Consider the following 23,915-nt stretch of genomic DNA (forward strand, 5'->3'; position numbering starts at 1 on the left):
AACTAGGGAAAGTACGGGTGATAACCAGGGGGTCAGGAGTAAGGAGGTGAGCAAAAGCACTAAAATAAGTGGTAGTTCTCAGGGAAAGGGCTAATAACAAGCGTCCACAGAGTAGCACAGTACGCATTACCCCTTCATTGCATTCCTTCTTTAAAGCACTACCCCAGGTATTAGATATTTTACCAACTAAACCTACAGAGCCCACTTCTACTTTAGAGTCAGGTATGGCTGAGCTTTCTCTTCTCCCTGAAGCTGCAGCCGAAGTCACTGCTGTCAATGAGCAAGTACTAGCTATGCAGGACGAGGCGGCAATTAATTGTAAAGTAGGTGATACGAGGCCACCTGATGTTGCTCTTGGGGCCGGGACATGTACCAGTTCTGCGGGAAGTGCTGGCGTGAGATTGGTGACACATGAAGAAGGAGAAAATGGGGTTGGAAATTCGCTCGAGGCCCTTATTTCATCGATGAGGGAGGAGATAAGGTGTGACGTTTTGGTCTCTAAATCAAATCAGAATGGGATAAGGGCCGCGTGTGAGATCCTCGAGTGGAAAGTAGACGGTCTCTGCAAAAGAACAGAGGTCCTTGAGGGCTCTGCTGGGTCATTGAAGGTCAACCTAGAGATAGCTGAGACAAAAATTCAAAATCTACGTAGAGAGGGGGATGTCATGCGGGAGAGGGTTGAATTCCTGAAAAATTATTCACGGCGGAACAATCTTCGGCTCCTCTAGGTCCCGGAGGTAAAGGAAGGGTGGGACATTAAGGCCTATGTGGTTACATTCCTGAAAGACTCCCTAAATCTTGAAGAGGCAGCCGATGTTCTAGAGAAAGATATACAGCGGATACATCGGGATCCCTTCCATTTAAACCCTGGCAGAACTAAACCCAGAAAGATCTTGATTAACTTCCTTACATACACCCTAAAGGAAAAAATCCCAAACCTCGCACTGAAAGCAAAAACGTAAAAGGGTCCTGATTTTCCCTTTGAGGTACGGTCGGACCTCTATAAATCCACACTAGATCGACAGTGGGAACTTGGCCAAAGAATGGACAAGTTTAGATCTTTTGGTGCAACGGTGCAAATGAGGTTCCCCGCGTTTCTGCGAGTAATATATAACAATAAAATGCACAATATTCGATTTTCTCTTGAGGCCGACGAATTGTTGGAATCTATTGGGGATCATTCGCGGGGGGGGGAGCTAATATAAAAAGTTCTTGGCACCATCTGCACTATGTAACCTATTTTAGGCCTAAGAGATTCAGGTTAAGGCTATAATTCCCAAATGTTATTGGTAAGGGGGAAAGAGAGATAATGGGAAAAAGGAGGAAAAAAAAGAAAAAAGAAATAGAAAAAAGAATTAATAACACACAGTGGGGGTAAAAATAAAAGTATCTACAAAAGGGAAAAAAATGGTTTCCCCTCAATATCAGTTACGTTTCTAGTAGTCGTCTTCTCTAGTAGGTATTTTTATTGGCCTCCTCAGTGTAAGCAGTGTAGGAGGAGGGGGGCTGTTAGAGGACGTAAATCTGGCTACACATCAGGCCAGAGTAAGTGTGGGAGAGTTTTCCAGGGGGAGATACGGGTGGGGGGGGAAATGTTTCATCCTCATATGTCAGCCCTTTTTAAGTTCTTTATGTGCCCTGGTAGTGTATTTATCCAGACTCAGTGTTGCCAGATTGTGTGGTCGAGGGGTCCAGGATTCTCGGATCATGGGAGGGGTGGTGTAAAGGTGAGGGAGGGAGAAGCAATGACATGACTTCCATTCAATATTTATCCTGGAATGTCAATGGTCTGCGTGTGAGGAGTAGAAGAGACCGACTTTTCCAATATTTGAGAAACTCCCCCGCGCAGGTCATTGTCATACAGGAGACACACCTCCTCAACACAGAATCCACCGAAATATTAAAAAAGCAGAGATGGATTGATAAATTCATATGTACAGACCACAATGCAAATATCAGAGGGATCCTCTTTATTTTTAAAAAATCAGCAAAAGTCCAGATACTGGACTATAAAGAGGATCATAGTGGGAGATGGCTCCTACTAATAATCTCGGTAGATGATTGGATTTGTACATTGGTGGGCTATTATGGTCCAAACCAAGATGATCTGTCTTACTTGGACATTATCAGGAATCATCTGGTAACTTCCCAAGACCCTTTAATTTGGGTGGGCGATTTTAATATTGTACTTAACCCTAAATTATATAAATCCCCTAACTCTAGAGCCTGCACACTCTCTAAATCAAGGCAAACCATTGTAGCAATAATGACACAGCTGGGTCTAGCGGATCTATGGAGGGAAAGGTTAGGCAATAAATTGGGGGTTTCTTTTCGGAACCTTAAATATAAGCATAAATCGAGAATCGATTATGCTTTGTTTAGCTATTGTCTTAAAGACTCATTGACGGCGATAGTATATCTCCCCTCCCATCTTTCCGACCACTCGGCTATTTTGTTCACTTTAAGATCTGACCAGCAGATTAGACATGCGTCGTGGTCCTTTGATCTGACCATTCTATTAGAGGATGATGAAATCAGTTTTCTTTTAGCAGAGTCCAAACTATTTTTGGACATTAATCTTGAATCTGTTGTTGTAGTCACGTTGTGGGAGGCCCTGAAAGCATTTTTGAGAGGGTGTATAACCAACAGAGCCTCCCATAGGCGGAAGACATATAGGGAGAAGATAAAAACTCTGGAGCTGGAGATGAATTTAATCGAGCAAAGGCTCGGCACCTCCATGGGTTCAACAGACGAGCAAAGGAAGCTGGCTGACCTGAAAAAACAGCTGGAGAACATCTTACAAGAAAGGGTGGCAAAGAGATGGAAGGCAAGTAAGATCTCCCATTTTGAATTTGGGGAAGCGGCAGGTAGGGTTTTGGCCTGGAAAGTTAAATCTGACCAAGCTCAAAATTACATCAGAGAAATAAATTTGGAAGGGGAGGCTGCTTCCAGGATTTCTGATTCAGATATCGGGAGCGCTTTTCTGGATTTCTTTGAGGGGATTTATAAAGAGGACATTACCAACGAACCTGTGGCAAGGGATTCTTGGCTTGATAAAATCTCTCTGTCAACTCTCTCAATAGTGCAAAGCAACTGTTTGGAGATGGAAATATCGGAGGCAGAAGTGAGCAAAGCCATTGGACAACTTAAGCGAGGGAAGGCGGCTTGCCCTGATGGCCTACCAGGAGAGTTATATCGTGTGTTAGGTGTAGCTATTGTTTCAAACACTGACGGCCCTCTTTAATGGGAATCCCATGAAGGGGGAGGCTCCCCCAAAGTCTTGGAGTGAAGCGACTATCGTTTTGATCCCTAAGCCAGGGAAAGACCTGACTTAGTGCTGATCCTACCGGCCAATTTCGCTCCTGAACAGCGATTATAAAATCTTCGCAACTATCATGTCAACTAGATTGGGGAGTGTAATTGGCTCAATTGTACATCAAGACAGAAAGGGTTCATTAAAGGGCATCAGTTAGCTGATCTGACGCACGATTTGATGGGAGCTATAGACATCGCCTCCGCCTCCTTTCTTCCTCTGGCAACCCTCACTTTAGACACAACAAAAGCCTTCGATAGAGTCAATTGGCCCTATCTGGCCGCGGTTCTAAAAAACATTAAATTTGGAGAGGATTTCTGCTAAGTTATCACTCTCAGGTATGGGGCCCCATCGGGCAGATTGTTAATTAATGGTGTCCTAATTAATGGTGCCAACCCTTTAAAATTACGAGGGGCACTAGGTAGGGCTGCCCGCTCTCTCCCCTCCTCTTCAATTTGTACATTGAACCGTTCGCTCAGGTTTTGAGAGAAGAGGTTAACATCCCTCCTTTCAAATTCGAGGGGTGGGAGAGGCGGGTAGCACTCTATGCAGACGATATCCTCATCTTTACGTCTGACCCGGATCTATCATTTACCACTGTTATCAAGAGGGCGAAGGAGTTTGGGCGGATTTCGGGGTACGAGATTAACACCAGTTAAACACAAATAATGGATTGGAACATTGCTAACATACAACTGGATGTGATCTCCTCCATGCGATATCTTGGTATCCCGGTTACCCAAGAAGTTGGAAATATTGTGCAAAACAATCTAGACCGGGTTTATAACGAATGTCGGAAGCTATTAAAATCTTGGGTTCACCTTCCACTTACCATACTGGTGAGGATAAGTTTAGTAAAGATGGCTATCCTTCCCAAATTTACATTTATCATTAACACCATCCCCTTGGCCTTTGATGCTAAACAGCTGGATAAATGTCAGCGAGAGATTAATTCCTTTATTTGGAACTATAAAGCCACTAGATTGGCATGGAAGAAGTTGAGGAGGAGGAGGGAAAAGGGAGGGCTGGCACTACCTGACTTACAGTACTATGCATGGGCTTTTCAGTTGTCCCACACTAGAATGCTTTTGAAAACAATATCCAGTCTATCAATAGGGACAATGTTTCAAGCCATGCTAGTTGGGGTGGACCTACCAATTGACGGATTTCTGTTTAAATTTGGGGACCAGAAATTTTTCAAAAAAGTTAAGTTAAAAATTCTTCAATCCTGGGCACAGATTAGAAAGAGATTAGGGCTTTCCTATTTCTCAAACTTTGCGCCAGTGTGGAATCCCCAGGTTTACCATTATGTTTAAAGGACAGTTTGTCGACTCCTGTGAAGGATGCTGGGATTGTAAGATGGGGAGACCTCTTGGCCGGAGGGTCTATGATGGCATGGGAAGAGTTACGGGATAGGGTAGGCCCTGGATTATCCTTATTTAAGCATATGCAGCTCGATATTTGGGCTAGGGCCCTGTGTAGGAAAGGTGCTCTTCTGGGGAAAGTTAGCAACTTGGAACAGCAGTTGGTAGAGAGGCAATGGGGAGGTAAAGAGGCAGCTTTGTGGTACTGGAGTTTGCTGGAAGAGGTTGATGGGGAGTTTACCCTACCTGATGAGCTTTGGGGGGGGAGAGCTAGGCTCTCAGAGCGAGGAGATATGGATAAAATCTTTTACTCTCCTCTATAAAACCGTTAAACCGGCATGGCTGAGGCGTTACCCTCTGTTCACGGCACATCAGGCTTACCTCTCCCCTCTAAGGCTCTCAAAATTCCTGCCAGGAAAAAGATGTAACAAATGTAATCTCCCTGAAGCATCTGACGTACACATGTTTAAGGACTGCCCTTCCATCTGCTGGTTCTGGGAAGAAGTGAAGGCATCATTAATACATCATTGTCTATCACTCTGCCACTAATAATTTTCGGCTTGGATGCTAGCATCACTGGTCAGGCAAGGTCTTTTTATTTTATGCAATTCTTCTGGCCAGAAGGCAAATTTGTAAATTTTAGGTTGAAACAACGGCACCATCACACTCAGGCTGGCTGACGTCCCTACATGAAACATCTAAGTTGGACTTGGCAGACTATGTAGTAAACGTAACTTGGTTTTTTGGGATTTATTGGTTCAGTGGAGATAGGGTTCTGGGTTTTTTTTTGTGTTTTTTTTCCCCGGGTCCTATGATTATGCCTACAACACTCCATGGACCTTGGGTTGTTGGTCTCCTGGGATACTGTAATGGTCCAACAGGTTGGAAAATACCTTGATGGAGTAATTGCTAGCCCACACCCCTTCCCCCCTCTTGTTCCTCTGGATTCTTCTTCGACCAATATGTGAATCGTGTCTTGGTATGGGAGATAATCAAAATCTTTGTCTCTCAGGGTAGGACACGCAAGGTGGTTGGCGTCTCTTGAAAAGAGGGTAAAGCAAATGAGGACAAAAAAAACTAAGAAAAAAAACATTTAAAAAAAAAGAATTTCGTAGTGTGCACTGCATTGCATTTGGCGATGCAGTGCACACAACAAACTTCGTTTTCATTTAATGTTTACTTACCTGTATTTGTCCATATTCCATAGTTTTCTAACCCCTAATCTGCCCCTCCCCCTCCCCATGTCACCGCAACACAGCACTCATACTACCGACAGCTACTGTGTCTAACTCTCCCACATTTACTTCTAAAATGTATACTTACACCTGCAGAAACTCTGCAGTTGCGGTGGACATGTCCTCTTATGAAAAGAATGTAAAGGCAAAGGCGAAACCTTCTCACTCAGATTTATGAATAGCATTTTGTAGCTTGTTAGTAGAGCTGGTGTAGGCTCAATAGATTTTTTATTAAGGGTGGGGGTATTTCCCAAAGTAGTCCTGGTTCTGTAAATATTTCAAACATCTTTAAATCAGTATACAATAAACAGAACTGTTTTTATGATGTATTCTTTTACTTGTTTTATTGGCAATAAACATAGTCTATTTCAAATATTCAACCAGTTTTCTGAGCTTCATCTTAACAAGGAACTGTACACCAGCTTAAATTTACTTTCATTTAGCTCTGTTTTGCATCTTTTTTAACAAACCAGGACCTTCTCCATGTAACAGAACAGATATGGGGTGTGGCATTGGCTACAGGCCGTGAGATTGGCTGCATGGGAAGCACTTTCCCAGCAGCCTGGGCCTTTTTTCTGTGGCGCTGATGTAATTTCCCTGAAAGTGAAATAGAAACCAGCTAATCAACTCATTTCACTTTCTTTGGATCAGTGCTAAAGGGCATATTCCAGCCCACCTAGCACTGATGATTTGCATGGGCCAGGTATCAATGGGAAGGGAAGAATTAATCAACCCTTTCCAATTATATATCTCCCTAGTGGATCCTTGCTTTGGGGTGCCACAGAAGGGCAATACCCAAGCAGGGATCTGCCTTCAAGGAACTAGTATACATTCGGTCCGAGTGGCCCCCATGGCAATAGGCTACTGCTCCGATTCCCACTAGCACCACAGATTTTGTGCCCCTCTGGGGAACTGACAGGAAGTCGTGAACACCCAATCTGCCCCTCCCAAAGGGTAAAAAGCCCTATGGCCCCCAAGGCAGTCATCCACATATATCAGGCCAATCTTCCACTACAAAAAAGGCAAACCAGCCTTTTGCCTCAGTTGGGGCATTTTTCTCCCCAATCTGCCCCCAGGGGTTCAGACACCCACCATATCCAAGGGAACATTATTTCATTAAATATTGAGTGGTGGGAGTGGCCCTCCCACACAGCAGTCCAAGCCGCACCCAGAGAGGGTGTCAATACAATCTTTCCGCCTAGGGTTGAATTTCTTAGGGGTTTACTACCAATCTTCTCCAGCTGGTGCAGAAAGCCCACCAGATACCAGGAAAATAAATGTGCCAATATTTATTTTTGGGAGCTCCCCACATCCCAGGCACAAGTAACTTTCTGCCACCCTTGTGGGGGCATTTGTTATGTCATTTTATTTGTAATTGTAGAGTGCACAGATAATCCAAAGAGTGAGGAAGCCAGTTTAGATATAGAGAAATGTTTTCAATTTGTTTTCTAAAGAATGGAGTCCTGAATGCTAGAGGCAGTGAGTTCCAAGCAAGAGCAGCTTTCAGGGCAAGGAAACTGCCACCCATCCTTTGCAGTTGTAAACGGGAGACATAAGCCAGGATTTGAGAGGCAGAGCGCAATTGTTTCGAAGGAGTACAGAAAGAGAAGCGCTTCTGTAAGTAGATTGGAACAGAGGCATGAAGGGCCTGGTGTGCTATGACTAAGGATTTGAATTTAACCCATTCTGCTATGGGCATTCAGTGAAGAGGTCGCAGATGTTATCCAACGCTGCTTCTAATGGGGATGTTAAGGAGGAGCCTGGCCGCTACATTCTGAATTACTTGTAATTTATAAAGCAGATAGCCCAGGCATAATCTATTTGAGATGAAATAAGGGCTCAAGTGACAGTTTCGTTAGCAGCCCTAGGGAGGAATGGAAGACATTTCCTAAGGGTTTTAAGTAACCCAAAGCAATTCCCAGCTAGTTTCATGATCGGGTCGAGAACGTAAGGTTCTCCTCAAACCAAACCCCAAGATTCGAAGGGGGTTGCCACGTTTAGGCTGGCATAACCAAATCAGGCGGCTAGAGTGCCTCTCTAAATTGTGGGGGAAACTTTCCATGAAGGAGGATTTCGAATTTCTCCTCATTACATTTAAGTTGTGCGGAGGCCAGCTTGTGCGGAGGCCAGCCAGTGAAAAACCGTGGTCAAGCACTTTTAGGGGAGGATCACTCATTTTTTCCTGATGTGAACAGGAGCTGGGTTTCGTCAGTATAGGCAATACATTTGGCCGCCAGATCCTCCGCCAATTGGACCAAGGGGGTAACATAAATGTTAAACAGAAGAGGACTCAGGGAGGACCCCCTTGGGACCCCAGTAGACACCCTCTGTGGTGACGAGGAAGATAGGGGAGACATACCTGTTGCATCTGACCCTCCAAAAAAGATTTGAGCCAACCCCAAGCAATGCCAGATATGCCAATCTCAAAGTCAGGTGAGCAGCAACAAGTGGGGAACAGTGTTGAATGCCGCTGAAAGGTCTATCAAGGCTGCCCTCCCGCCGGCATCCAGACAATCCTGGATAGCCTCAGAGACTTCCACCAGAGCTGACTCAGTGCTATAGGAAGCTCTGAACCCAGACTGGGCTGGATGTAAAAGGCCCAAACTTTCGATGAACTTGGTAAGCTGTTTAGTAACCACTTTTTCACACACTTTTGCCACACTAGGCAAAAGGGGAAATGGGGCGATAGCTCACTGGGCTCAGAGGGTCTAGCGATAGCTTTTTTGGTAAAGGTAAAATCTTGGCCTGCTTCCAGACTGCCGGGACAAGAGCCTCCTGGAGGGATATAATAATAAGTCTATTAAGCTCCGGGTTAACAGTCTCTGCAACGGCGGACAGAAGTCTGGCAGCACAGGGGTCCGATGGAGAACCTGATTTCAAGCCCTTGAGGGTTCTAAGTGAGCTAGGCAGGTCGATGGGATTGAAGGCAGTCAAAGATTGAGGGGAAAGACAAGCAGAGACCCTGAAAGCAAGGGCACAGCTGTGTCCCTGCTGCAAGAAATCAATTCTGCCTGTATAGTGAGAATTTTATCTATGAAAAAAATGGAGAGATTTTCGCACCATTTTTTCGAAGATGGGAACGTACTCAATTGGGCCTTGGTGTTTTTCCTGGCTAGATCAATGCAGGCCGAATAGTAGATGCTTTTAGCATGGGCTTTGGCGGTGTAGTAAATTTTTGGTATTTTTCCTAAGCCGTCCTTGCCGTCCTTGCTCCAGTTTCTTACACTCCTGCTTTAAATCTTTCAAATTGAGCGTAAACCACGGTTTTGATGGAGTGTCCCTGGAGTGCCTATAGGGTGGCAGGGGATAGGAGATCCATTGTTTTTGATATTCAGTTTGTAAAAAGGGCAAGCCCCCCTTCCAGGTCATTGGCTAGATCGGGCCTGGAAGCCGCCAGGGTCTGGCTAAACACAAGGGGGTCGATTTTGGCAAAAGCAGGTTCGCGATTAGTCCGGGACGCGGAATTGATGTCTTCTGCCACTCAGGAAAAAAACATCAAGAAGTGTTCAGACCACGAAACCGGGTAGGGATGTTCGACCCGGATGTGAAAGTTAGAGTAAATTGGGTTGAGGATATGACCTCCAAGATGTGTTGGAAGGATGACTCATTGGGTAAGCTGGGCAAGGTGCAGTGTGTCTAGGAATTATTGGGTGTCCACAGCAGCTGCCTGGTCAAAGTGGATATTCAAATTCCCAAGGAAGATATAGTGGGAGAACCGAAGTGCCCGGGGAACAATGACATCTCCAAGTGTTTTAAGAGAAGCCCCTGTCGGTCCTGGGGGCTTATCGATCAAAGAGCCTCCCAAGGCAAACTCTGTGGAAATGCCAATGCTGAAATCCAAGGCTTTGCATTCCCCCCACAGTATGGCCTCGCCCCTATGGTGGACCCAGTTGTCTCTATATTTAATAGCCACCCCTCTCCCTCTCCCCCCTGTGCGGTCAACTCTAGAGACCATATAGCCATTGGGAATGGATAACGTAACAGAGGTCTTTATCTCCAATCTCCCCCAAGGAAAGATTTTTCCAAGTAAAATGGATAGAGGCAGCCAGCCCAGACATCAGGCTGAGCCCCCAGCCGCAAAATGACCCCACCAGTCTTCCTGCCTGATTTGGGGTCAGATAGGAGGACTTTACCTCCAACTGTTTCCTGGGGCTGCAGAGAGCCAACTAGACATCAACAAAGTATTTATCTTTGTAAAGAAAAGTGGCTGAGCAGCCCTCAATCTCTGAATTACTAAAGCAGTCTTTTTGCACCCCCGTAGAAGGAGCTAGGAGGTTTTTGCCTCCCATCTGCTGCTCTGGAGGCAGAGAGTCAGTAAACTGAAGGGAGTTAATTTTTCTTTTTACAGAAACAGTTGTGGCGAGCCATCCAAGCATTAGGCCAACCCCCCACCCCAAAAAGTTCACACAAGACTTTATGCCCTGATGGACAAATTTGGGGAATTGACTCTCAATCTGACACCTAGTTAGAGGATAGAAAGCCTGTTGACACCAGGGTATTAGTTATGTGCTATATAAAAAAAGAGGTTGGAAGTGTCTACCCGCAATCTTCCTCAGGGGGCCAGAAAGACAGTTGTGCCCATTCAGATCTAGGGGTAAGGCAAGATACATGGGTCAGAGACCCACACCCCATTTTTTTAACTTTTTAGCCTATTTTCTCTCTGGATAATAGCCGCCTTTTAGTACCACAGGGGAAGAGTTTTGGTAAACACCCACAATGCACCCCTGGCGGGCAGAAAATGGTTGTACCCATTCTGGGATGGGTGCAAAAAAAACAGATGATGGACGGAATGCTGAACAATGTCAAAAACTCAACCCAGTTCAAAGAACTGGGCCTAAATCAAGGTTGTTGTGCTCACCACGCCATTCTAGTTTGGACACAGCCATAAACAAATTAGTCTTGACACTGCTCCCTAAGGGAACAGTCCAGCCTGACCTGCAAGGCCAGGTCCTCCCTGGATGGGAAACAAGTATCCTAGGACCAGTTTTGGAGTATCACCCCTCATCAGCCAGAATATCTTGACACCGGTGGGACGGCGAGCACGTAACCCATCCTACTTGGGGTGACAAATGCAAAAAGAGCAAGTGATAAAATCAATGCTGAACCATAGCAAGCACGCACCACCAGTTTAGAGATCTCCGCCTAGCTCCATAAAACTTTTTGTTCAACACTCCATTCCAGTTTGGATCCAGACATACTCAAATTTGCCTTGACCCTGCTCCCCATGGGAACAGTTCAGCTTGAATTGCCAGGTCAGGTTCTCCCTGGACTGGAAACAAGCATCCCAGGAAAGGTTTTGGGATATCACCCCACATCAGCCAGGATAGCTTGGCTCCAGTGACACAGCAAGCAAGCGACCCATGTCTGGGCATACCCATCCCACTTAGGGTGCAAAGTGCTGTGGCAATACATGATGGCCAAAAAGCGGAATGAATCAAACATTCACCCTCAGTCAAGAGATCTGGGTTAAATCCATTGTTATTTTGCTCACTTCGCCACCCCAGTCTGGACCACGCCATATAAATATCAGCCTTTGCCCTGTTCCTCATGCGAACAGTCCAGCTGGAACTGCCAAGCCAGCTCCTCCCTGGAACGGAAGCAAGCATTCTGGGACCAGTTTTGGGTAAACACAACCTCATCAGCCAGGCTAGCTTGAATCCAGTGGCACAGGGAGCAAGGGGCCCACGTCTAGGCATACCCATCCCACTTAGGGCACAAAGTGCTGCAGCAAGAAATGATGAATGGAATGCTGAATGAATCAAACATTGACCGCCAGCCAAGAGATCTGAGTTAAATCCATTGTTCTTTTGCTCGCTGCACCACACCAGTTTGGGCCCAGCCGTATGCAAATCAGTCTTGACCCTTTCCTCATGGGAACAGTCCAGCCCAAACTGCCAAGCTAGGTCTTCCCTGGGCCAGACACAAGCATCCTAGGACCAATTTCAGGGTATTACTTCTCATCAGCCAGGCTAGCTTGAATCCATTGGCACAGCAAGCAAGGGACCCACGTCTGGGCATTCCCATCCCACTTAGGGCGCAAATTGATCGACAGAATGCTGAATGAATCAAGCACTTACCCAATTCAAGAGATCTGGGATAAATCCATTGTTCTTTTGCTCACTATGCCACCCCAGTTTAGACCCAGTCATATGCAAATCAGTCTTGACCCCACTCTCCATGGGAACAGTTCAGTCCGAACTGCCAGGCCAGGTCCTCCCTGGACCGAAAATGAGCATCCTAGGAGCGGTTTTGGGGTATCAACCTTCATCAGCCAGGACTCAGGTGGAACGGCCAGAGTGGTGCCTCTATTTGTGTATACCAGTCCACTTAGGGCAACAAAGGCAAAAAGAACAAGTGATGGAGAGAATGCTGGACAATGCCAAACAATCACCCTCAGTACAGACATCTGGGCCTAAATCCATCATTGTTTTGCTCATCACATCATTCCAGTTTGCAGCCAGCCATATGCAAATCAGTCTTGACCATACTCTCTCTGGGAACAGTCCAACCCACACTGTCAGGCCAGGTCCTCCCTGAACAGGAAACAAGTATAATAGGACTGGTTTAAGAGTATCACACCTCATTAGCCATGATAGCATGACTCCGGTGGCACAGCGAGCATGGGACCCACACCTGGGAATACCCGTCCTACTTAGGGCAACAAATGCAAAAGGTCAAGTGATGGATGGAATGCTGATAAATGTCAAACACACACCCCTATTACAAGGATCTGGTCCTAAATCCATTGTTTTTTTGCTCATCACGCTATTGCAGTTTGGACCCAGCCATATGCAAATCAGTCTTGACTCTGCTCCCCACGGTAACTGTCCAGCCCAAACGGCGATGGAAGTATGGTGCAATTCATGGTTGAGCCATCCTACCCCCTTTTTTATTTTCTGGGCCTATTTTTTCCCTTCCTGTCCTCGCGGGCCCAGATTTTGGGTAAAGACTGGAAACATGTGATATATCCATGTTGCTTAAAGGACCCTTTCCTATTGTGTGAACTTGGCCTACCCACACAAGCAAGATATATTTTTTATCTGGAGACTTGGGGCAAAACTGAGTGGTAGGAAATGTATGGTTCTCCACAGATTCCTGACACTTTCCTTACAGAAATGCAAGTAAAATGTGTGTTTTAGCTAAAGTTTGGATTTGCAAGGGATTCTGGATAAATAAAACCTAGTGTGAGCCACAGATGCCATACCACTCTGGATTCCCATGGGTGTCTAATTTTTAAAAATGTGAAGGTTTTCTAGATTTCCCTAGGTTATTGTAGGTTTCCCTAGATGCCGACTGATCTAGAGCCCAAAATCCAAATCTACACAAATTACAAAAAAGGGGCACGTTTTCAGTTAAAAAGGTGATGGGTCCATGTCAGATTTTGGACCCTTCCCTAGTGCTGGCACTAAGCCTACCTACACAATTGAGGTACCATTTTTATTGGGAAACCCGGTGGCAGGCTGGTGATAGGAAAGGCGTGGCTCCCCACAGATACAAAAAGCTTTCCTCTCCGAAATGTGAGAAAAATGTGTGCTTTTAACTAATGTTTAAGGTTTGCAGGTTATTTGGGTAAAGAATAACTGCTGAGTGAAATGGAAGTCATGTCACCTTGGACCCCCAACCCATGTGTTTACTTTTCAAAAAAGTGCCGGTTTGCTAGGTTTCCCTATGTGCTGCCTGAGCTAGGGTCCAAAATCCACATCTATCCACATTTCAATTAAAGGGTCCGTGTTTAGTGGAAAAATGTAATGGTCCATGTTGCTTTTTGGGCCTTTTCCTGTTGTGGGCACTATGTCTACCAACACAAGTGATGTACCATTTTCATGAGGGGTCTTGGGGGAATGCTGGGTGCTTAGAAATTGGTGGCTCCCCACAAATTTCCTCACAGAAATGTGAAACCTTTTACAAAGTTCATCCAATAAATATTCTATACCACTGGCCCTTGGCCAACGTTTTGTGAGGCACTTGAGTCAGTCGGTGGAACTTCAGGTTCTTTTAGTTTTATTAAACATTTACTAAAAAAGTATCAAAATCATTTGATGGCAGACAGAAGTTTCCAGCATCTTCCAACTGGGAACTCGACTTTTGTTTAAACTGATAATACCATGACTTTAGCCATGCATGGGCCTTTATTGCCCCTCACTGCCTCAATTGCCACAGCTCCCTGATCAAGGAGTTCTGCACTACTTCACATTACATTTGTAAAACCAGGGTGGCAATGAAAACGTGAATGACTGCGAGGATATGGTTTTCCTAGTCCGGCAAAGATTAAGGAGTTTATTTACAAGCCCCTTGCACCACGGGTGCGTGACTTTTAATTTGGGTAAAAGTGATGCAGCAGTGGCGTAAGGGGATTGTAAATCAGCCCCAAAATACCTTTCACCCAATCATGTGCAAGGCCACTCACTTTTAACTATGTACTGAATCATGCTCAAACTTAAGCTGGGTTATTTCAGGATCCGCCAGCATAGTTTGGCTGAGCGACAACCTCACCACATCTGTCTGGCAGAGGGCCATGCATTATTCTCTTCAGTGCCTCAGTTACCTCACCCATTATAAAAGAAGCCCGGAGGAAGAGGATTCTGTGGAGGAAGAAGCAGCAGAGACAGAGTCAAGACAGTGCAAGGTAGGAATAGTGATCCTGGATGGATGCTTCTGGGACAGAAACTAAGGGCCTTATTTATGAGGCCTTGTGACACTTTTCCGCCACCATTACCTCACCTTTTGTGATGCACCGGCAGCATAAAAAAAATGCACCACGTTGCGCTCTATTCACAAAGTGATGCATCTAAGCAGATGCGTCACTTTGTAAAGCCCTGCGCTATATTACACCTGTGTCAGGTATAATGCATGCAATGTGGGCTTTCCCCCGTAAAAAGTTTTGACTGTGCGACTTCTAGGGACCCACTGAGTCAAATTCTTATGCCTGCCTCACAGCAGGGGTAAGACTGACGCAGGCACATTTAACATGGGACTTGCCCATGTGTAGTGATACATTGCTGCAGTTGCATCACTGTTGTGACACACTCCAGCAATGTGTCATTACTGAGCCTACAGATACATTAGAAATATTGAAGGATCTGTAAGTCCTTGTGGCATGGAGTGCTGTACATTTAATATGCGCATCCATCATGACGCAAGGAGGGCGCAGTGAAAACTATTGCATCGCTGTTTTTACACAGCGATGCAACGATTTTCATAAATGAGGCCCTGAGTATCTTGACAGGATTGAAGAGACCTGGGTTTCAATCAAGAGTCTGCTAATTCAGTATTACTTTGGAACGTCATCTCCCTTTAGCCTTTATTTTTCAAGAACATGGGGGCATATTTACAATTACTGACGCATCCCTGAAAATTAGCAGAGATGCGCCAGTAATTGTGCGCCATGCCTCCACCACCCATGATGTGCCGCATTTACAATGCGGCGCACCATGGGGCAAAAAAGGCAAAGATGCGTCACACATATGTGCCATAAAGGTATCGCATTGCTGGAGTTGCGTCGCATGCGCGACGCAGCTCCAGCAATGCTCTGGGGGGCCCATTCTACTAATGCTGCGTCAAGCCTTACGCCTGCTTCAAGCAGGCGCAGGGTTTTGACGTAGCATTGACCTAAAAGTGACTGAGTGAAATCTTGTAGATTTCACTCAGCCACTTTTAGGGGGCGTTCCTGCGCCGGAACGCCCCCCTCACTGCACCAGAACGTCTCCTTAAGGCACAGGGCTTTACAACGTGACGCATCTCCCAGATGCGTCACGTTGTAAATAGTGACAAAAGTGATGCAACGGCGGTGCATAAGAGGCGCAAGGGGCGTGTAAATCTGCCCCATGGTCCTTACTTCTTTCCCTCTCTTTGAAACAGGGCAGGTGAGGCAGTGTTGTTTTTTTTTTTAGATCAACACTGATTATCAAGACCGCATGTGAAATCAACCACTCAAACAGAGTAGAATGTAGAATGGGTCTTGGCAGATATTAAACCTCTCTCCTCGCTCCTTAGTTTCAGGGTAATGTTAATTAGTCTGCACATTGCCGTATAATCGTGTATAAGGCACCTGCGTGAGAAACATCTTTGAGATCTGCCACTGTTTTCTGTAAACAATTCTCTTCATTAAATATATTACTACTTGGAATTTGCAGAAGGAGTAGCATCTAGCTTCGGATGTTGCGCATTTGAAGAGGGTCATCAAAGAATGGATTTTGGAGGTTCATGTTCTGCTCATGTGATGACGTGTTCGTACCTACATGTACTATCCATTTAATGACTATCTTTTGATTCTTCCCATACACTTCCAGCCTCATTTAAAGTGCTGGTAAGTGTTAAATCAGTGCAGCTGACGTTTGAAGTCGTTATCAAATCTATGGCTCCAAGACAATTATGCTTGAACTCACGGGGCCTCATTTATGAGAAATGACGCACCGCTGTGTGAAAGCAGCGATGCGTCACTTCTCAGTGCGCACTCCTTGCGACATTCCTGATGCATATTTAATGCATGACGCATCATGTCGCAAGGAGTTACAGATACGTCAGTATTTCTGATGTATCTGTAAGCACAAAAGTCACGCATTGCTGGAGTGTGTCACAAAAGTGACGCAACTCCAGCAATGCGTTCTTTCACATGGGGCAAGCCCCATGTGAAAGGGCCTGCGTCAGTCTTACGCCTGCTGTGAGGCAGGTGCAAGATTTTGACCCAACGGCGTTCTAAAAGTAACGCAGTGAAATCTCATAGATTTCACTGCGTCACTTCTACGACCTTTCCTTGCGCCAATACGCCCCCCCTTGCATACATTATACCTGGCGCAGGTATAATGGGGCGCAGGGGTTTACAAATTGACGCATCTACCAAGATGAGTCACTTTGTAAATATGGCGCAACAAGGCGCATTTTTTACGCCACTGGTGCGTCACAAAAAGTGACGCACCGGCAGCGTAAAAGTGACGCACAGTCTCATAAATGAGGCCCACGGATTTTTGAAGGCGCAATTTCCTCAAATCATACGGAAATCAAATGGAAATTAAGATACAGTGCAGTAATACTGGTGCTAAACACCATTACAGCACACTATTTATCATTTCCTTTTCTGAAAGTTGGAATCAGTGGCAGATACTAGCCTGGAAAGTATTAGAGCAGTAGCAGTATTTCCTCTGAGTTTTTACCCAAGAATTCTTCTCGGGTAACTGGTTTATGATAAGTATTAATGTCTCACTGTTTAATTTCTCCACATTCACTCTCTTGCGCTCGGACCCCCTTAATCTTTCACTACTTCTTCCGCCACTTGCAGTTCACTCTTCCAACTCACATTTAAAGTTTGTTTTACCCAAGAATTCTCCCTGGGAGTCAGGTTTATGATAAGTATTAATGCCTCATTCTTTTCTTTTTCTGTAGGAAGAATTTCTATTCTACAGTGTCATGCTACAATAAATAAACCGGTGCTTCTGGCACCAGGCAAAAATTGAAGATGCATTCAGAGGGTACTGCATTATAGTTTTGGCACAAGCCTAGCAAAAACGTCTCACATGCTTGTTTTTAGGTTGAGCATTCAAGACCTCTTGTATATTTTACTATATACTTATATACTTTAGTATATACTTATATGTGTATATACTGTGTGGGCTCTGGAGATCAGCCCTAGGACTTGTCTGCCTCTGCTTAGGGACTTTTGCTTCTGTTCAACTTCCTCTATTTAACTGTCTTGATGGAAAACGACCAGCAGAGGTCAGTAAAATACGAGAATTGCTTTCTGTTGAGGGACTTTCCTTTTACATTTTTCTGCCAACTGCCTCTATTTAACTTTCTTGATAGAAAACAACCAGCAGAGTTCAGTAAAATATCAGAATCACTTTAGAATTCTCTATATTCCAGTCCATAAAATTGTCTTCCACAAGCACCTGTAGACAATAATATTTTTTTTATATCTTGTATTTTCAGTGATATGACCACCGAATCCCTGATTTATATTAAAAACAGAGCTTTGGACTGTACCATTTCCTGCTGAAAGGCAATATTCCTCTCCATGTGTTCCCATAGCTGGCATATCATGCAGCTTTGTACTTACTTTCCCTCCATGTTAAAGAAAAGTAGATGTTTCAGCACCCAGGATAATGTGCTGCATAGCTAAATACATATAAGGTCCCAAAGGCGAGACCGATTGCATTGCAAATGCTTGTTTAAATATAATGTAATGCTGCCTGGATGATTGAAATAGACACCTTTATTCCCTATAAGATGAGGGATTGTGGTAGCAGAGACCAATTCACATATGTACAAGTCACTGTTGTCAATAAAATCATTAAAGTAGTTCCAAATACATCACCCACTTTATTCAGCTAAACATTGTGTGATACATTGTTGCTACATTATCTCGAGCATCTATGCAAATGACTGAAAGATAGAAGTTGCTTTACTTTATTTCAACTCCAAAATCTCAAGTGAGTAGGAAAAACTCATAAACAGCTAACTCACTTATAAGGAACTGTTTATTTTTGAAAGCTAAAAAAACACTTTTTCATGAGCTTTCCTCATGAATGCATCTGCCAGATTACAATGATGGAAGCTCATTTAACTTTGACATGAGTTAAGGACTTGTTACACTTTGCAACAGTTCAATACATGTGCTCTGTGACCAAGTGGATTACTAGTTGGGTGGACTGTATTCTACAACTAATAATGGTACTATTCTTGGTATGTCCACAAATGGTTTCAGTAACCATGAGCTTAACCCCTATTAGCTATAGCACAGAACAGACAGGTCTAGCTTAAGAAAAATATGTAAAATATTTAGGAACAGAAAAAAATGTTAAGAAGTAAAAAAAAAATGAAAATAGAGACTATTTTAATGAACAAAATGGCACCAAACTACAAGCATACAATAAGGGAAATGAGAGATATGAATTGTTAATGCTTTAACACCTTGACTGCTAGCGGTTTTCCCACTGTGTGCTGGGATTTCGAAAATCCTGAGTAACATGACGAGCTCAGCTCGTCATCAGCATACGAGCGCCGTAGCTGATGACGAGCTGAGCTCGTCATCAGCATCAAAGGGGTTAAACAAAAAGCAACAAAAGGAGCAAAAGGCCAACTGCAGGTAACTGGTCGTGCTTGATCGTGACAAGGGTAGGTTTTGTGGGTGACAGCGATGAAGCATAGGGGAAGGTACAAGGACCAGGTTGGTCCTGGTAGAAAGGTTACCTCCTCGAGACTTCTGAGAAAGTAGGCAGTGGGCTGGCACAGAGAAAACGGTTAGGTGTTGGACATCGAGAAGCAGCCTCAGATAAATTGTTGATTTAGGTGGGAAAAGTTAAGGCCTTTTTTATGAGGCCCTCACGCCACAGTTGCGTCACTTTTTGTGATGTTGCAGCACTTTAAAAAATGCGCCATGCTGTGCCATATTTACAGAGTGTCGCATCTAGGCAGATGTGTCACTTTGTAATCGCCTGTGAAAAATGATGCCTAAGATTGGTATAATGTATGTAATGAGGGCTTTCCAACACAAGAAAGCCATGTAGAAGCGACAAAGTGAAATCTATGAGATTTCACTATGACACTTTTTCAGCATCAGTGCGTCAAATCCTTATGCCTGCTTGAAGCAGGAGTAAGGGATGATACAGTGCCTTTCACATAAGGCTTGCCCCATGTGAAATAACACGTTGCTGGAGCTGCGTCTGTTTTCGGACACACTCCAGCAATGCATCAATTTTGCGCCTATAGATAAGTCAGGAATACAGGTGTATCTGTAAATCCTTGCAACATAGAGCGCCGTACAGTAAATACAGCGCATCCATGGTCTCGCAAGAAAGCACTATGAAGATGATTGCATCGCTGTTTTCCTGCATCAATGCAACCCTTTTCATAAATGAGGGCCACAAAGTTTTTGCGCCTTGAAAATCTTGTGCATGTCCTCTTCAATGGCCGTGTCTAGGGAGCTGTAGGATTGTGTTGATGGATACTGGCATCGAGCAGGGAATGTAGCAGAAAATGTCGTAGTCATGCCTACCGGCAATGCACCCTCAATAGTTCTGCTGGTAGGTGGGTTCCCATCCCTCACCGATTCTTCAAGCCAAATGTTTGTGGAAAATTTCTAAGTCCCAAGTTTTAATGTTAGGCTGGAGGAGCACATTATGATGCCAGCCAAGGACTCCAGGACCTCAGGAACAACACTTAGGGATCAGGACTCACTCCAGCAGAAGCCACCGGACAGGTCTCGGGCAAGTGCAGTGGAAAGTGGTCAGCTAAGCTCTTTCAGGCATGCTTTCATTCTTCCAGCTTTTTTGTCCCAGTGACTTAACTGGAGACCAGCCAAATGAAGCTTCGAGTTCACCTTTCTGACTTGGGTACAAGTGGAGGCAAGTCCAACACTCAGGGTTCTCCTCAAAGGCCTCAACAGCAGGTGCACTCGTTCCTATTTCTTCCACAGGGCCTGTTGTGTTCTGAAGTGGGTGCCCAGGTGTATTCCATTCATGCCAGACACTAGCCTGTGCGTGGGGGTGACTTCTGGCTACTCCATTACCAATAGGAAAACAGTTCCCAGGGTAACCCTACCCCCTTTTGCACCAGTTCCTGGGTGCCCTACTGCAAACAATCCTGTATTGTCCCTCTCTACCTAAAACCAGGATGGCAAAACCTTTCCTTCCTTGTGCAAAACTCCTGTTTCCACCCTAGAATTATAGCCAGGGCAATAAGCAAACCTTCTTCTCTGGTCACTCAAAACCGTTTCTCTGGCAGCTCCACTCCCACTGGAATTAGGTCTTGGCTGGCTAGGAAGACACATTTGAGGCAGGTCCATATGTGAGCTACATCTGCCAGTGACAGGATAGATTGTGTATCAGAGGCAAGCATGGCTAAACCATGTGTGCTTCTACTATGCAGCCCAATCTATGAATATGTCTGAACCATGCATTCCTTTTTCACGTAAACCTTTATGACACATGCCTTTACCATGCATTTTCGAGGTGATGGCATGATAGGTATACACATGTGTGGTAAAGATCCCAACCTATGCCACCTGCCCTTAGGCCTAATAACTACCCTGACCCACAGAACCCTAAAGATTATCCCTGCCTCACCCTGAGCCCTAAAAACTAACCTGACCCCCAGAGCCCTAAAAGCAGATCTGACCCCCCAAGCCCTCCAAACTACCTTAAAGCCCCAAGCCCTAAAAACTACCCCAACCCGAGCCTTAAAAAGTTCCACAACCCCACCCTGAGCATTGCAATCCAACATGAGCCCTAACAACTTCTCTTACAACCCCCAAAGCCCTAAAAACTACCCTGACCCCCATCCCTAACAACTACCCTGACCCCCTAGCCCTCGCAACGACCCAGACCCCAACCTGAGCCTTAAAACCTAACCCAGCTCCTGAGCCCTAAAAACTACCGCAACCCCCATGCCCTCAAAACTACCATGACCTCCACTAAAGCCTAAAAACTCCCCAACTCCCCAGCCCTAGAAACAGCCCCACTCCCAGCCTGAAAACAACCCTGACCCCCTAATCCTGAGCCCTGAAAACAACCCTCAACCCTTAAAAACTACCCCACCCCAAAACCTGGCCCAAGCCCCAGCCACCTCACTGCGTCCTCTACTGATACTTCCTATTCCTGAGACCAACCGTCTCAGCATCTAGGCCGCGCACATGCCTTAACAACACATATGCCTGGTTAAGGCATATGCTCAGTTAAGGCAAGAGTGGTTTTGTTTGCTTAAAAACATCACGCATGGCCCTGTCCACATTGTTCACAGGATAGGCATCCTTTGAAGATATACAAGGGGATATCAATGGAAGCTCAACCTCTCTCAATATGAAAATCCTTTATCTCAGCTCTGGGAGTCAATTGACAATTGATTAATGAGTTATTTTGCTCATGGGTGACAGCTGGAATCTTAGCTCAGGCAAATGGGATTCTAGAGTCTTTAAGCAGGTAAAAAGTGACTTTTTAAAAGTAATCTACCATTTGTGGGACCTTTGTCACAAACCTGACTTTACCAATGAATTAATTGTGTGTTACATCGTTTGCTAAAATGTTCATGTATTAAAACATTTTTTACTTTGTCCATCCTGAATAATCAATTACAAATTAATGTCTTCCTTTTTCTACTAAAAGATCCATCCAAATATTGTCCTTTCATAGGTTTAATCTAACCAATCACCTCATAATTCATCTACTTCTGCACACACTTCCCCACTAACAGAGTGTATGAGGCCCTTTGTGTGACTAGTGTCCTTATCTTTCATCCAAACATCATAGGAACCCTAGAAGGCATGAGTGCCACCCTCTGATATAGTGACAGAGAAAATAAGGGCTTGCTGACTAGGAGGACAATGAAGGGGCAGGCCTAGGTGTGAGCCACATCTGCTTGTGACAGGTCAGGCCCCTTTGAAAATAGTCAAGGTCCTAAGCATTGCCTAGATGGTCATCATGTCAGAGTAAGGTCAATCTCCCCATGTGTGTCTGAGATCTGGGAGTCAGGTTTCAGGTTCCAGGTTTTAAAGTCTTTATTTCGATTTAAAAAGAATCATAAAAGACAGATAATAACAATCATTAATTAATTGACAATAAATACACATACATTAAAAAGAATTAAACAGTTTGAAGACAGTCCTGAAACAAATTTTCTTTGGCGGAAATGGGATTACAGGTAAGTTCATACATAAGTTCATACAATCCAGGTTTAAACTATTGTTTTGCCCTGAGTATCCACGCCCAGCCCAGATATTTGGCTATACACGTTGTTATAATTTCAAGTGTGTTAGTTTTTAATACATAGATAGCCTCTTCTGATTTTCTTATGGGCAGGCACTGGAAAAGTGGTTTTAGCCATTTGGCCCTTGGCGCATGATATCTGGGACAAGCAAACAGAAAATGGCCCTCTGTTTCCCTCTGGCCTGGGCACCATTTACAATGATCCGTGGTGTTTGAAGACCAGTTTTTCGTAAAGGTATTCAACGGCAGTGTGCCCACCCGGAACTGGTGGAAAAGTTTCCTATCTAAGGATTTGGAAACCGTGTCCCAATAATGTTCCCGTGTGGGGTCCAACTTAAAACAGAGGAACCTACCAGTGAGATTGGTAGAACAAGAGGCATTGATTCTGTTCAAACGGAGCGTGGACCAGTACAATTCTTTAAATGCCAATTTAGTTGGGAAAGTACTGGTGGCAGGGGAAATCCAAAGCTGCTCTAAACCCATATCCATCAGGATGGATTTTACCGTTCGGAACCAGGGAATTTTTTCCGATCCCCTAATTGACCTAACTTCTACTACCCCGTTTGCAAATAGGATAAGGTCAGGCGAGGTCCAGAGGCGCCTCCAAAAGGCAACCAGTCTATATCTGGCCATCTCGTTAATTGGAGGACATCCTAAGTCCAAGCAAAGGGGAATGGAGGGGGACGACTGTGGCAAGCCTACCAAATTGCGGAGGAACTTGCACTGTATTTTGAACAGGCCCGTAAGGTCCTTATGGCCCCACAGATCTGCACCATATAGAATTGCAGGATTGATTTTTGCATCGTAAATTTTGAGAGCTGGTGTAACCCGCTTGGTAATGGATTTCCTTTGCTCACTGAGTAGGCAGCCAGTAAATCGGGCAAGCTTAAGATGTTGGGCATCAACTTGTGTTTTCCATTTCAGACGACTATCTAGCATAACCCCCAAGTATGTCATATTCTCTACTTGGTCCAGTTTGACTCCACCCATGCTAACTGTGCTCCGGACAGGGTAGTTCTTAGTTAGCACCATGAATTTGGTTTTCCCAACGTTCACCTTAAGATCGCTGATGACACAGAACTCCTCAAAGCGGTCCAGGGCCCGCTGTAATCCACTGCGTGTTCTGGAGAGGAGTAAGGTGTCATCAGCAAAGATGAGCATTGGGAAACGCTGTCCTGCCAGCATAGGGGCATCGGTTGGGGTCGATTCAAAGAATTTTACCACTTGGTCAATGAACAATAAGAAAAGAGTGGGTGCCAATACGCAACCCTGGCGGACACCACGGGTGACTGGGAAGGGTTCTGTCACTTGG

Source organism: Lissotriton vulgaris, chromosome 7 (genome assembly GCF_964263255.1).
Source record: "Lissotriton vulgaris chromosome 7, aLisVul1.2, whole genome shotgun sequence".
Classification (NCBI taxonomy): domain Eukaryota; kingdom Metazoa; phylum Chordata; class Amphibia; order Caudata; family Salamandridae; genus Lissotriton; species Lissotriton vulgaris.